Below are 16,387 nucleotides of genomic sequence, written 5' to 3'. Positions count from 1 at the left end.
TGGAGTCTGAATATCAATAATTATCAAAAAAAAGTTGAAATTTTGATTAACTGTCGCTAGAGGGCGCAAAATGAATGTTGTGGGCGGAGCCTATTTTACTAAAATGGCTATAACTCAAGAAGTAAATGAGATAGCTTCACCAAACTCGGTACACATGTGAATGAGTTGATTTTGAGGTCACAGTAAAAAAACCGCGTCGATCTAACACTAGGTGGCGCTATAACATTAAAAAAACATAAAAGGGGGTGTGGCCACCTGACCGTTAGTCCGATTGACCTGAAAATTGGTATGCAGTGTCTTGGTCCAAGGTCCCATGTATGTGTAAAAGGATATTGGCGTATCTCAAAAAACATGGCCGCCATCGGCCAATAAAGTTTGAGCACCTGTGAGACGAGGTTAACGGAGGCCAATCGGTACGAAACTCAATGGTCATGTTCGACTCATGGCCCAAGAGGTCTGTAAGAGTTTTGAAAGAAATCGGCCACTAGTTGGCGCTAACGAGTTTTACGGCTCTGTAATCACGTGGTGTTGCACACATCCCCACAAAATGCATATCATTTGATAGATCTCCTCATGATGAACAACTTTGCCTCTAGAACCATTGCTGTCAATCAAACCGTTCATTAAATATTTACGAATATGTTAAAAACCTACTTTTGCGAACTAGTCCCTGGTTTTTCGCCCGATCGGAACCAGACTAGTCTTGGACAATTCTCTGGACTCTCTAGATCAATAATTATCAAAAAAAAGTTGAAATTTAGCATTTGGTTGGCTATAACAGGGTCATTTATAAAATGGGCGTGGCAAAATATAGTCAAAAGCCTATAAATCCTATACAAAAACTCAGAACTTCACAAAAATTGATGAGCATATGTGTCATACCATGGTGAAGAAGCATGCAAAGTTCCATGGAGATCAGACAATAGGTGGCGCTATAACTGTTGAAAAGCTTTAAAACCATACATTTCCTATGGTAAATTGCCTGTATTGGCTGTAAATGGTCTTTTCCATCTATGATCGTATAATTTTCAAATCTTAATGTTTAAAACCAGTGCAGTACAATTATCTGGACTCTCTAGATCAATAATTATCAGAAAAGGTATAATTACTTAATTTGGATGGCTATAATAGAGTGTAAATTGGATGGCTATAACAGCTTGGATGGCTACAACAGCCAATAAGTGGTATTTTACTGCCCCCTGCTGTCATTTCATCATACTGCTCTCTAATATTTTTATATATAATTGATATTTAGACTTTATTAAATCATTATTTTAACATTTACAATCACATTTTGTCAAAATTCATCTATTGCTCTGTACTCTCTAGAAGAATAATTATAGGAAAATGTATAACTTCTTAATTTGGATGACTATAATAGGGTCACTTCAATATGTAGCCTTGACCGAAAGCCAATATCTTTTCAATAAATGCTCATAGCTTCTTAAAAAAAGGTCAAGAACAGCTATAACAGCTTGAAAAAGGCTAACAGCCAATAAGTGGTATTTTACTGCCCCCTGCTGTTTAAAAAAAGTCATTTTGTCACACTACTCAACTATAATTAATATTTAGACTTTATAAATTCACTATTTTAACATTTACAATAACATTTAGTCAAAAATCGTCTATTGAAGTGACAATTGAGTCACATTGGCTCCTGAAGTTCCAAATGTCTCTATCTACATCAGAATGAGCGTGTGTAAATTAAATTATATGAAAAACATGGCCTATTGTATAAGTAGGCTGTAATAGCACTGTTGTCCACTAGATGGAGCAGCAGCATTAGACATTTTTAATCTTTTTTTATCAGCTTTCAGCATTGGCTAACAAACAAATGCTTAAAGCATTTTCTTTGATTAGTTTTATATTATTACATTGCAAAGAAATATGTGAAATGCTCATATACCATTAAAACAGATTTTCACAATAACATATCCCAAAATTGTGTGTGTGTGTGTGTGTGTGTGTGTGTGTGTGTGTGTGTGTGTGTGTGTGTGTGTGTGTGTGTGTGTGTGTGTGTGTGTGTGTGTAAGCATGCATTATGGAGTTAACATGAAAAAAATGGTTTTCTTCAGTGGAGAATACTGGAGAAACAAAGTAGTTGAAAATGAAAGTGAGCCAATAAGTGGTCTTCTACTGCCCTCTGCTGGCCACTCTTCTTATTAATAGTCTTTTTTTGTATATAGACACTATAAAATCACTTAAATAACAATTACTATTATAACACATTCATATTTTGTCAGAGTTTATCACTTCAATTGTTCTTATGCTTCATATAATTGCTATCAACGTGGTAAATCATGGTAAATAACGCCAGAAACATGGTAAATCATAGTAAAAAAGGTAAATCAAGCTAGAATCCTGGTAAATTATTCTAGAATGTGCTATATCATGGTAAATCATCATATAACATGGTATATCAAGGTAAACTATGGAAAATCATGTAAGATTCATGGTAAATCATACTGGAACATGGTAAATCATGAAAAATCACACTGAAATGTAGTATATCATGGTAAATCATGCTTGCTACATAAAACTTAATGTCTTTTGATGCTTTTGTGCTTAACGGCCTGAAAGGCCTTAACTGCTTGAACACCGCTAAATGCTGCTTGCAGCTTTAATTATTATTATTATTATTCTGCCGTAAAACGCGTCGTGCAGACCAAACCGTAAGTGCTAGAGACTTCATATTTGGGATTAAGGTAGCACAGAAATCGAGGAGAGGTTGAGAGAATATGAGCCCGATTGGCCCATAGGTGGCGCTGTAGTAACAAAAACGCGAAACTGCTCATAACTCCTAAACCGTAAGGCGTAGACTCAAGTGTCTTATATCATTGGAAAGCTGGACTCTTAACTTAAAAAACGTATATCTCCGATTTCATTTCCGCCATGATAGATTTTCCGCCATTTTGAATTTTGTCAAAAAACTACTTTTGCGAACTAGTCCCTGGTTTTTTGCCCGATCGGAACCAAACCAGTGTAGAAATGTTCTCTGGAGTCTGAATATCAATAATTATCGAAAAAAAGTTGAATTTTCGATTTCCGGTTGCTAGGGGGCGCAAAATGAACGTTGTGGGAGGAGCCTATTTTACTAAAATGGCTATAACTCAAGAAGTAAATGAGATATCTTCACCAAACTTGACACACATGTGTATGAGGACAGTCTGGGGTCACGGTAAAAAAACCGCGTCGATCTAACACTAGGTGGCGCTATAACATTAAAAAAACATAAAAGGGGGTGTGGCCACCTGACCGTTAGTCCGATTGACCTGAAAATTGGTATGCAGTGTCTTGGTCCAAGGCCCCATGTATGTGTAAAAGGATATTGGCGTATCTCAAAAAACATGGCCGCCATCGGCCAATAAAGTTTGAGCACCTGTGACATGAGGTTAACGGAGGCCAATCGGAACGAAACTCAATGGGCATGTTCGACTCATGGCCTAAGAGGTCTGTAAGAGTTTTGAAAGAAATCGGCCACTAGTTGGCGCTAACGAGTTTTACGGCTCTGTAATCACGTGGTGTTGCACACATCCTCACAAAATGCATATCATTTGATAGATCTCCTCATGATGAACAATTTTGCCTCTAGAACCATTGCTGTCAATCAAACCGTTCATTAAATATTCACGAATATGTTAAAAACCTACTTTTGCGAACTAGTCCCTGGTTTTTCGCCCAATCGGAACCAGACCAGTCTTGGACAATTCTCTGGACTCTCTAGATCAATAATTATCAAAAAAAAGTTGAAATTTGGCATTTGGTTGGCTATAACAGGGTCATTTATAAAATGGGCGTGGCAAAATATAGTCAAAAGCCTATAAATCCTATACGAAAACTCAGAACTTCACAAAAATTGGTGAGCATATGTAACATAACATCCTTAAAAAGCATGCCAAATTTTATGGAGATCGGACCATAGGTGGCGCTATAACTGTTAAAAAGCTTTGAAACAATGTATTTCCTATGGCAAATTGCCTGTATTTGCTGTAAATGGTGTTTTGCATTTATTATCATGTAATGTTCATATCATAATGTTCAAAACCAGTGCTGTACAATTCTCTGGACTCTCTAGATCAATAATTATCAGAAAAAGTTGAACAACTTCATTTGGATGGCTATAATAGGGTCACTTCACAATGTAGCCATGACCTAGTGTCCCCAAAAGCTTATATCTCTTCAATGAATGCTCAGATCTTCTTAAAAACAAGTCAGAACATGTGCCATATGACTCCAAACAATCATGACAAATTTCAGACAGATCGGACAAAATTTGCCTCTATAACAGTTAAAAATGAGAAAATTAAATGAATATAATGGCATATAGAGGCCAATAAGTAGTATTTTACTGCCCCTTGCTGTTTAAAATATGAATTATACTTGAGTAGTGTGACAAAATTACTATTTAGACTTTATAAAATTACTATTTCAACATTTACAATCACATTAAGTCAAATTTCATCTATTGAAGTATCACTATTGACAATTCTGTCACATTGACAAATGTGAATCCTGAATGAGACATAGTTCAAATCTCTGTATCTACAACAGAATGTGTGTGTAGTCCTATGTTTCTGAATAAATTCTGAATAATCTGATTAATAGTTTGCAAAGACATGTATGAAATAACATTCAAATATATTTTCATAATGATTTTGTCAGTGTGTGTGTGTGTGTGTGTGTGTGTGTGTGTGTGTGTGTGTGTGTGTGTGTGTGTAAGCTTGCATAAAGGAGTTAAAATGGAAAAACTGTCAAAATGAAAGTGTCCAGCAGAGGGCAGTAGAAGACCACTTATTGGCTCATTCTACTTATTAATGAAGTCTTTTAACAGGTGCATTCATATTTAGACACTATAAAATCACTTGTATAACAATTACTATTATAACACAATCATATTTTGTCAGAGTTTATCACTTCATTTGTACTGACACTTCACATCAATGCTAGCAATGTGGTAAATCATGATAAACTATGGTAAATCATGCTAGAATCACGGTACTCTATGGCAGTGTTGGGAACCCTAATCAAACACACCTGATTCAACTCATCAGCTCATAATCACATATGTTAATGAGCTGATGAGTTGAATCAGGTGTGATTGATTAGAGGGACAGAGAAAACGGGTCCTTCAGGACAGGTTTGGGAACCACTGCTCTATGGTAAATCATCCTAGAACGTAGTAAATCATACTAGAACGTGGTAAATCATGGTAAATCATGCTAGATTCATGGTAAATCATACTGGAACATGGTAAATCATGAAAAATCACACTGAAATGTGGTATATCATGGTAAATCATGCTAAAACATGGTCTATTCCATCTATGATGTCAGTGGTTAAATGCTTGCTACATAAAACTTAATGTCTTTTGATGCTTGTGTGGTTAAAAATCTTAAATGCCTTAACTGCTTGAACACCGCTAAATGCTGCTTGCAGCTTTAATTATTATTATTATTATTCTGCCGTAAAACGCATCGTGCAGCCCAAACCGTAAGTGCTAGAGACTTGAAACTTTGGCATAAGGTAGTACAAAAATCGAGGAGAGGTTATCAAAGTATGAGGCCGATTGGCCCATAGGTGGCGCTATAGCGCAAAAAACAAAAAAAATGCACTCTTTTGCTTAAATCTCAATAACCCTTTGTCGCAGCCTCAAGTGTCTTATATCATTGGAATCCTTGGCTCAAGCCGAACAAAAAAGGCCTCAAGGATTTCATTTCCGGTATGCAAATTTTTTCGCTATTTCCGGTTTTGTCTAAAACCTACTTTTGCAAACTAGTCCCTGGTTTTTCGTCCGATTGGAACCAAACCAGTGCAGAAAGATTCTCTGGACACTGAATATCAATAATTATCGAAAAAACGTTGAAATTTCGATTCACGGTCGCTAGGGGGTGCCCAAACGTTCGAAGGAGGCGGAGCTAATTTTACTAAAATGGGTATAACTCGTGAACGAAACGAAATATTTTCACCAAACTTGGTACACATATGTATGAGCTCAATCTGAGGTCACAGTAAAAAAACCGCGTCGATCTAACACTAGGTGGCGCTATAACATTAAAAAAACATAAAAGGGGGTGTGGCCACCTGACCGTTAGTCCGATTGACTTGAAAATTGGTATGCAGTGTCTTGGTCCAAGGTGCCATGTATGTGTAAAAGGATATTGGCGTATCTCAAAAAACATGGCCGCCATCGGCCAATGAAGTTTGAGCACCTGTGAGACGAGGTTAACGGAGGCCGATCGGAACGAAACTCTATGGGCATGTTCGACTCATGGCCCAAGAGGTCTGTAAGAGTTTTGAAAGAAATCGGCCACTAGTTGGCGCTAACGAGTTTTACGGCTCTGTAATCACGTGGTGTTGCACACATCCCCACAAAATGCATATCATTTGATAGATCTCCTCATGATGAACAACTTTGCCTCTAGAACCATTGCTGTCAATCAAACCATTCATTAAATATTCACGAATATGTTAAAAACCTACTTTTGCGAACTAGTCCCTGGTTTTTTGCCCGATCGGAATCAGACCAGTCTAGGACAATTTTCTGGACTCTCTAGATCAATAATTATTGAAAAAAAGTTGAACTTTTTTATTTTTCTTATGGTATTAAAGGGTTATTTAGAAAAGGGGCGTGACAAAATGCACCCAAAAGCCTATAAATCATAAATAAAAACTCAGAACTTCACAAAAATTGATGAGCATATGTGTCATACCATGGTGAAGAAGCATGCAACGTTTCATGGAGATCGGACAATAGGTGGCGCTATAACTGTTGAAAAGCTTTAAACCCATGTATTTCCTATGGTAAATTGCCTGTATTAGCTGTAAATGGTCTTTTCCATCTATGATCGTATAATTTTCATATCTTAATGTTTAAAACCAGTGCAGTACAATTATCTGGACTCTCTACATCAATAATTATCAGAAAAGGTATAATTACTTCATTTGGATGGCTATAATAGAGTGTAAATCGGATGGCTATAACAGCTATAACAGCTTGGATGGCTATAACAGCCAATAAGTGGTATTTTACTGCCCCCTGCTGTCATTTCATCATACTACTATCTAATATTTTTATATATAATTGATATTTAAACTTTATTAAATCATTATTTTAACATTTACAATCACATTTTGTCAAAATGCATCTATTGCTCTGTACTCTCTACAACAATAATTATAGGAAAATGTATAACTTCTTCATTTGGATGACTATAATAGGGTCACTTCAATATGTAGCCTTGACCGAAAGCCAATATCTTTTCAATAAATGCTCATAGCTTCTTAAAAAAAGGTCAAGAACCGATAAAACGGCTTGAAAAAAGGCTAACAGCCAATAAGTGGTATTTTACTGCCCCCTGCTGTTTAAAAAAAGTAATTTTGTCACACTACTCAACTATAATTAATATTTAGACTTTATAAATTCACTATTTTAACATTTACAATAACATTTAGTCAAAAATCGTCTATTGAAGTGACAATTGAGTCACATTGGCTCCTGAAGTTCCAAATGTCTCTATCTACATCAGAATGAGCGTGTGTAAATTAAATTATATGAAAAACATGGCCTATTGTATAAGTAGGCTGTAATAGCACTGTTGTCCACTAGATGGAGCAGCAGCATTAGACATTTTTAATCTTTTTTTATCAGCTTTCAGCATTGGCTAACAAACAAATGCTTAAAGCATTTTCTTTAATTAGTATTATATTATTACATTGCAAAGAAATATGTGAAATGCTCATATACCATTAAAACAGATTTTCACAATAACATATCCCAAAAGTGTGTGTGTGTGTGTGTGTGTGTGTGTGTGTGTGTGTGTGTGTGTGTGTGTGTGTGTGTGTGTAAGCATGCATTATGGAGTTAACATGAAAAAAATGGTTTGCTTCACTGGAGAATACTGGAGAAACAAAGTAGTTGAAAATGAAAGTGAGCCAATAAGTGGTCTTCTACTGCCCTCTGCTGGCCACTCTTCTTATTAATAGTCTTTTTTTGTATATAGACACTATAAAATCACTTAAATAACAATTACTATTATAACACATTCATATTTTGTCAGAGTTTATCACTTCAATTGTTCTTATGCTTCATATAATTGCTATCAACGTGGTAAATCATGGTAAATAACGCCAGAAACATGGTAAATCATAGTAAAAAAGGTAAATCATGCTAGAATCCTGGTAAATTATTCTGGAATGTGCTATATCATGGTAAATCATCATATAACATGGTATATCAAGGTAAACTATGGAAAATCATGTAAGATTCATGGTAAATCATACTGGAACATGGTAAATCATGAAAAATCACACTGAAATGTAGTATATCATGGTAAATCATGCTTGCTACATAAAACTTAATGTCTTTTGATGCTTTTGTGCTTAACGGCCTGAAAGGCCTTAACTGCTTGAACACCGCTAAATGCTGCTTGCAGCTTTAATTTTACATTGTCCTTGTTAAATACAGGTGCTTCCCAATAAATTAGAATATCTTGAAAAAGGTCTTTTATTTCTGGAATTCAACTTAAAAGGAAATAATAACTAACTATTATATAGACTCCTTGCATGCAAAGTGAGATATTTCAAGCCTGTATTTGTTATAATTTTGCTGATTATGGCTTACAGCTTGTGAAAACCACAAAATCTAAATCTCAGAAAATGTTACTTGAAACTAAACAGTAGGTACACAGTAATCCCATGGTCATTGAACCCTATGATTGAACCAGGTTTTTGTTATTTTGGCAGTGTAGACAGCATCCCCATAAACCAGGAAGCACCTCTACATTACATGTACTTACTATAGTAATCAAATTATGTCCAATTACATAAACCTTTACAAAAACCTAATCCTACCCTTACCCTATAAGTAAATGTAGTTAATTAATATTACTTAAATATATAATTATACAATAACAAGGACATGTTAAAAATAAATAAAGTGTAACAGAGTTACTTTAATCTGCACTTACAGTTTGTGGAACTTTTTCCAGCAATGTGTAATATTCAGTGCACGTTATCACGACATATTTAATCTGTGTAAACTGTGTAACTTACAGTGGTTTCACATGGACGGTGAACAATGTAGCTTTTAATAAAATCCATGACTCTGAGGAGCCACCTTTGCCTTGGTGTCATGGGTTTGCTGCCACTCCCACTCGGTTTTGGTTTTAGCAACCTACAGTACTGAGTTCGCAGGGATATTGGCCTGGTCTTAACGTCCTCAACTGAAGAAAGAAAAAAATTAATACATTTTATAGTTGTCAGTTGTTAATGCAGTCGCAAAATTCTTTGCCTGCTTCAAATTGCCTTGAACAATGTGACCACAAAAATCCAGCAATATGAATCAGGTACCATTAGGCCTAGATGCACAGTTGTTTTATTTTAACATTTTAATTTTATTGAACCTATATTTATGTTACCATTACAGATTACAATGGAGATGCAATAAAAGAATATATTGTAATGACCTGGCAGTCAGCGCTAGCAGCTGGGTGCATTATGGGTAATTGTTTATTGGGAGTTCATTTATGTGTTATTACAATAAGATCTTTAAGTTTCTGCAATAGTAAAGTTATGTGTGTTAATGTTCAAGTTAGATCAGATGTTATTGGTCCATTTACTGCCTAATGTAAAAATGTGTCTCTCACCGTCATGGAGAGAGATGTGTAAGGCAATAGGGCCTTGCCTGAGTAGTTCTTTCTGTGTTCTTAATTAAAAGAAGGAAAAGACAGTGTTACTGCCTCCTGTTGGTTTATTTAACCAATCCTCCACCTGTAGAAACACTCTTGGTCGTGCGGTGTATGGGACATGAGTGTTTTTATCTCCTGTTAGGAATTAGCTTAGAAAAAGTGTAAATAGCATAATTTAGCTTCGGTTAGACTCACGTTTTATTTGATAACTACCAGTTATTACAGTGGTGTCAGAAGTGGGATTTTTAAAAGTCGTTTAAAAGACGTCGTTATGGAGCAAAGTATAGGCGAATTAGAGCGTGCCATTCACGAGAACAGCATCATGCTAGAGCGCCTGACGAGCGAGACGAGGAGGAGGAGTAGGGCTCCGCACCAACCTGACGGCGCCAGCATTCACCGGGCCGTGTACCACTCTCCTGGTCGCAGGCAGAACGAACTTCCGGTCGCCTCACCGACACTCCAAATTAATGGCCGGCCGGGCGCCCTCACACGTTCGCCCGCTAAGCTGCCACGATATAGCGGGTTGACGCCCCTGGAGCCCTACCTGGCACAAGTCGACCTGGCCGCTCTCCACGATGGATGGAGCTGTGAAGAGACAGCCATTCACTTGGCCCTCGCCTTGGAGGGTCCCGCGCTCCAGGTCCTCATCGATCTGTCTCCTGAGGAGCGGCGTGATCTCCAAGCCCTCACTGCTGCTCTCAACCGCCGCTTCGGGCAGAGAACCTCCGCAGAACAGAGCAGAGAGGAACTAACTAACCGGCGTCGATGTGAAGGAGAGAGTGTGGGCGCTTTCGCCGCTGACATCCGGGTTTATGCCCGGAAGGGCTACCCTACCTTCCAGGCCGCAGCGAGGGAAGAGTTGAGCCTCCACGCTTTCCTGCGGGGTCTTACACCTGAGCGGCTCCGCCAACATGTCCGCCTATTGTCACCCCGAGATCTCAGTGAGGCGCTGAGAGAGGCTGAGAGAGCTGAGGAGGTGCTACAGGCTCGGCCGGCGACAGGTCGATCTCCACTCCAGCGTCATCTGACGAGAGCCGCTGAACGGGAGGTAGACGTGGCCCGATCTGAGGAGGAGGTCAGCCGGGTTCAACCAGCAGAGACCCCACGACGGAGGACGAGGCTAGACCGCTGCTACCGCTGTGGAGAACCGGGGCATTTCGCCAGGGACTGCCCTGCTCCGAGCCCCCGGCCCCGGGCAACGTCACCCCCGGGAAACGACCTCGGAGTGAGGCAGTGAGGGGACCCTCACCCCGTTCTTCAGTACCCCTCCACAATGACTGCCCTACTGTGGGACGCTGCGGGTCTGCCAGAGGACTGTACCTGGACTGTGTTGTTGACGGGCAGCCCTGCAGCGCCCTGGTGGATACGGGGTCCACCATTTGCTTGCTGCGAAAAGGACTGTTGTCTGGAACGGCTGGTCCTCTTCCGGAGGACTGGACCCCCACCAATACTGAACTGCTCACCGTCACGGGTGAAAGGACAGTAATGCCTGGAAAGAAGCTGTTGTCTGTGGTGGTGGGGATGATCCAGACGAGCCACGAGTTCTGGCTCGCTGATATCAGAGATGAGTGCATTATTGGCTTGGACTTGTTAGCCCACTGGGGAGCACGTGTTGACGTGCCGGGGGCCGCCCTATGCCTAGGTAATGAGACCATGCCGCTCCGATTGGGCCGGAGCTGTCATGGAAAAGCTCCGACCCCCAAACGCCACACGAGAGCTGCAGAGACTCAGGGGGAACCCAGGGGGATTATTGGAGCCCAGACCAGTACATCTCCGCCACTAACACCGCATGCTCCATCCGCCCCTCCGTCACCTGAAACTGTTGTTGCTGTTGAGGAGTTGGGGCGGCGAAGCAGTGAGCATCTGAGCACACCGCAGCAGGAGCAGTTACAACGCCTATTGGGAGACTTTACGGACATTTTTGCAGCCCGTGAGGAGGACTGTACCAGAACAGCTCTGGTGCAGCATCACATTGACACTGGCCCTGCTGCCCCCATTCGCTTGCGCCCCCATAGACTGCCTCTCGCCAAGCGCCAGGCTGCTGAAGAAATGATCCGAGAAATGGCAGCTAACGGCATTATTGAGCCCTCGGACAGTCCTTGGGCTGCACCTATGGTCATGGTGCGGAAGAAAACTGGGGCGTGGCGCCCTTGTGTGGACTTTCGGCGACTAAATGCGGTCACCCGCAAGGACTCATACCCACTGCCGCGCATTGATGATGCATTGGATTATGTAGCTGGATCCTGTTGGTTCAGCTCTTTGGACTTGCGCAGTGGGTATTGGCAAGTGGAGCTGGCGGCAGAGGCCCGGCCCAAAACTGCATTTACAATAGGGCAAGGACTGTGGCAGTTTAAAGTGATGCCCTTTGGACTGTGTAATGCCCCAGCCACCTTTGAGAGGCTGATGGAGCGGGTCCTTAAAGACATTCCCCGCGGCCGCTGTGTGGTTTACTTGGACGATCTGTTGGTCCATGCCAGAGACTTTGACCAGGCTGTCCACAACTTACGGGAGGTCCTGACAGCCATCCGTAGCGCTGGGTTGCGGTTGAACCCGGCCAAGTGCAACTTGCTCACTCGCCAGACGCAGTTCCTGGGACACGTGGTCAGTGAGAACGGGGTGGCTACTGACCCAACAAAGGTGGCCGCGGTGAGGGACTGGCCCCCACCAACCAACATCACTGAGCTGCGGAGCTTTCTGGGCCTGGCTTCCTATTACAGGAGGTTCGTCAGAGACTTTGCAACCATTGCCAGCCCCTTACATCAGCTGACAAACAAGGGCCGGCGTTTTGGGTGGTCTGAGGATTGCGCTGCGGCCTTTCGACAACTAAAAGCGGCTCTCATCGACGCTCCTGTCCTAGCCTACCCTGATCCCAACCAACCGTTCCTTGTGGACACTGATGCCAGTAATGTGGGGGTCGGGGCCGTACTATCCCAGAGGGGGGAGAATGGAGAGCGAGTGGTAGCCTACTATAGTTGCAGCCTCAGTCGCCCAGAAAGAAATTACTGCGTCACCCGGCGGGAGTTGCTAGCGGTGGTCCTGGCCGTCCGTCACTTCAGGCCCTACCTCCTGGGCACCAGGTTCACACTGAGGACAGACCATGCTAGCCTCACTTGGATGCTGAATTTCCGCCAGCCAGAGGGTCAGGTGGCAAGGTGGCTGGAGATCCTTCAAGAGTACGACTTCGAGGTTCAACACCGACCAGGGCGGCAGCATGCTAACGCTGACGCCCTCTCCAGACGTCCATGCCTTGCTGACGAATGTCGGTACTGCAGTCGCCAGGAAGAACGATGTCTAGGGCCATCGTCAGCAGCAGTGAGGCCGGGTGACACCTGTGGAGATGGGGAGCCGTTCACCACTGAGCAGCTGAGGCAGCAGCAGGCAAATGATCAGGTACTGATGAAGGTCAGGGGCTGGTTAGAGGCCCAAACATGTCCGGACTGGCCAGCCGTGTCCTCCCAGGGGCCCGAGATCAAGACGCTTCATTCTCAGTGGGGCAGCCTGGAGCTCCACGAAGGCGTGATCTATAGGCGGTGGCAGGCCCCGGGTGGGGGGATCGACCGGTTGCAACTCCTGGTTCCCCACGCTCTGCGGCGGGAGGTCCTCCGTTGGGTTCATGGGGCAGCGGGAGCCGGCCATTTCGGGAACTCCAAGACAGTGCGGCGGCTGCGGCAGCGTTTCTACTGGCCGGGATGTCGGTAGGATACAGAGCTGTATGTTCATTGCTGCGATATTTGCACGGCACAGAAGGGACCCAGTCAACGCTCTCATGCGCCATTACAGCAGTACTTAGTCGGGGCGCCTATGGAGAGGATTGGTGTGGACATCTTGGGTCCATTTCCCATCACAGATGCCGGCAACCGTTTTGTCCTGGTCGCTATGGACTATTTTACGAAGTGGCCGGAGGCGTATGCAGTGCCGGATCAGAGTGCTTCCACTACGGCGCAGCGACTAGTGGACGAGATGTTTGCCCGGTTTGGGGTGCCGGATGAACTTCACAGTGACCAGGGGCGTAACTTTGAAAGCCGGTTGTTCAGTGAGGTGTGCCAGCGATTGGGGGTGAAGAAGACAAGAACCACTCCCCTCCACCCGCAAAGCGATGGACTCGTTGAGCGGTTCAACCGCACCCTGGCAACCCAACTTGCCATCTTGACCAGTCAGCACCAGAGAGACTGGGATCAGCATCTGCCTCTGGTCCTGTGGGCATATAGGACAGCTGTGCAGGAGTCGAGTCAGTGCACACCGGCGGCGCTGATGTTTGGGAGGGAGCTCCGCACGCCGGTGGACTTGGTGTTCGGGTCCCCCCCCGAGCCAGAGATTGCTGGCGGGCCAGAATTGGATTACTTCAGGAAATTGAAGGAACGTCTGAGCACGGTCCACCAAATGGCCAGGGAGGCTCTAGGGGACGCTGGAGCCCGCCAGAAACGGGCATACGATGCCCGGGCCCACGGGCCTACGATTGGGCCCGGGGACAAAGTGTGGGTGTTCTGCCCCCAGAGGAAGCGGGGGTTGTCACCCAAACTGACTCATCATTGGCAGGGACCTGGGAAGATTCTGGACAAAATTTCTGAGGTGGTCTTCCGGGTCCGAATGCCTGGACGGGGTAGACGGGTGGTGCTTCATAAGGACCGATTGGCACCGTACCACCCACTGGTCCCAGAGCAAAAGACTGATGGAAGCCGCGGTGGCTCCCCAAAATCCCCTCCCAGCGCCGAAACGGACAATGATGGACTCAGGGCTGAGTTTGGCGCTGGGGGTAGAACACCGGGGAGGTCGAAGCGTGTTCGACGCCGGCCGGGACATTTGTTAGATTTTGTTGTGGGAGATTAGGGTTGTGGGGACACTAACCCTCTTGGGTGGGGGTTATTGTAATGACCTGGCAGTCAGCGCTAGCAGCTGGGTGCATTATGGGTAATTGTTTATTGGGAGTTCATTTATGTGTTATTACAATAAGATCTTTAAGTTTCTGCAATAGTAAAGTTATGTGTGTTAATGTTCAAGTTAGATCAGATGTTATTGGTCCATTTACTGCCTAATGTAAAAATGTGTCTCTCACCGTCATGGAGAGAGATGTGTAAGGCAATAGGGCCTTGCCTGAGTAGTTCTTTCTGTGTTCTTAATTAAAAGAAGGAAAAGACAGTGTTACTGCCTCCTGTTGGTTTATTTAACCAATCCTCCACCTGTAGAAACACTCTCGGTCGTGCGGTGTATGGGACATGAGTGTTTTTATCTCCTGTTAGGAATTAGCTTAGAAAAAGTGTAAATAGCATAATTTAGCTTCGGTTAGACTCACGTTTTATTTGATAACTACCAGTTATTACAATATGATATTTTCATCCTCTAATATAAAATCTAAATTTCAAAGACCACATCACCATTACAACCACAATCCTGCAAATTATAGCCTAATGCAAATTTATATGGCTACACCTTGACTACAACTGCAACTGTAGCCTACATTTGATGTAAATAAACGAAAGTACTGTAGTGACTGTTACATACATAATTCACCTTTGTGTTAAATGTAGTTCTAAACATTGTTGGTGATAAATGCAGTACTTTGTTCTTAGCGTTTTTCCTCATAACTGTTCAGGGATCGTGGTCCCTTTAAATGTTCTGTATGGGTGATGACGTAGGACGCTTGTCAGGGCCATTTGTTTTCTGTTAGTTTTTTCATGGAAAATAAACGACACATGTATTTGTGTGCTCAAAGTGAGAAGTTGTATCTTGCAAGTTACTACAATTTCCACAGTACAACAATTATGCTACAATTTATAAAGCAATAGTCATGTCCATTGAAACATTAATACATAAAATATTGTGTTATTACAACACAACTTCCATCTATCTCTCATCGTGCTAATGAATTTACATATTTGACGTCAGCTCACCTGGCTGCTGAAGAGCATTAGCGACTTCTGTCCACCTCTTCTCTTTCTCAGCTCGGTTGTGATACATCTCGTTTGAAATATCGTAGAGGCAGTTATGCTCCTGCCAGAGTTCTATTAAAATTTGCTCCATTTCTTGGTTGCATAATTTCCTTGAAGCCATTGCTGGTGCTGCTATTATTTTTCTTTCGGTGACCTCAACCTATGCCTTGCTCTCTCATTGGCTGTAGCTCGCCACGACACGTGACACCACACGCTATCGAGTCGGCCGACAGCTCCAGATATTTGGCATGCTAGATATTTGTTCGGCGTCGGTGACGCGTCGGTGATGTGTCAGCGAGCGTTTTTGATGCGTCGTTTAGTATTTCACACTTAAAGATTGGCGAGCGCGGATCACCCGCAGATTTGCGCGCAATTACAGCCCGACCTGTCGGCGAGCTCGTTAACTTGCAAATCGGGCTTAAATCGGGCCTAAAATCCTGTAGTGTGAACTAGCCATAACGGAAATCCGTCGTAGCGACGGAGAACTTTAATCCCTGTAAAAGTGATTGAGTAGATTGAGTGACAAAGTTTCAACAGTCATAAATAATTTACAGCAATCTTAGAATTGTAGTAAATGGGAATTGTTGGAAATGGCCGACAGGAAAATTTTTATTTTTTATTCAATGTGAGATTATTTTGAGCACAGCATGCAAATAGGCTATAGGAGAAAAATTGAAGTCTGATTTTATGATAGGGAAAATTATTTAATTGTATTATACTCATAGTCAAAAGTTAGATTATTGCTGATATTGCAAAGAAGAAATAGCTTGCTTT

This window comes from Siphateles boraxobius, unplaced genomic scaffold (assembly GCF_051911475.1).
Source record: "Siphateles boraxobius isolate OS27281-9 unplaced genomic scaffold, OSU_SipBor_1 17, whole genome shotgun sequence".
In the NCBI taxonomy this organism is placed as follows: domain Eukaryota; kingdom Metazoa; phylum Chordata; class Actinopteri; order Cypriniformes; family Leuciscidae; genus Siphateles; species Siphateles boraxobius.
This window is presented reverse-complemented; position numbering follows the sequence as displayed.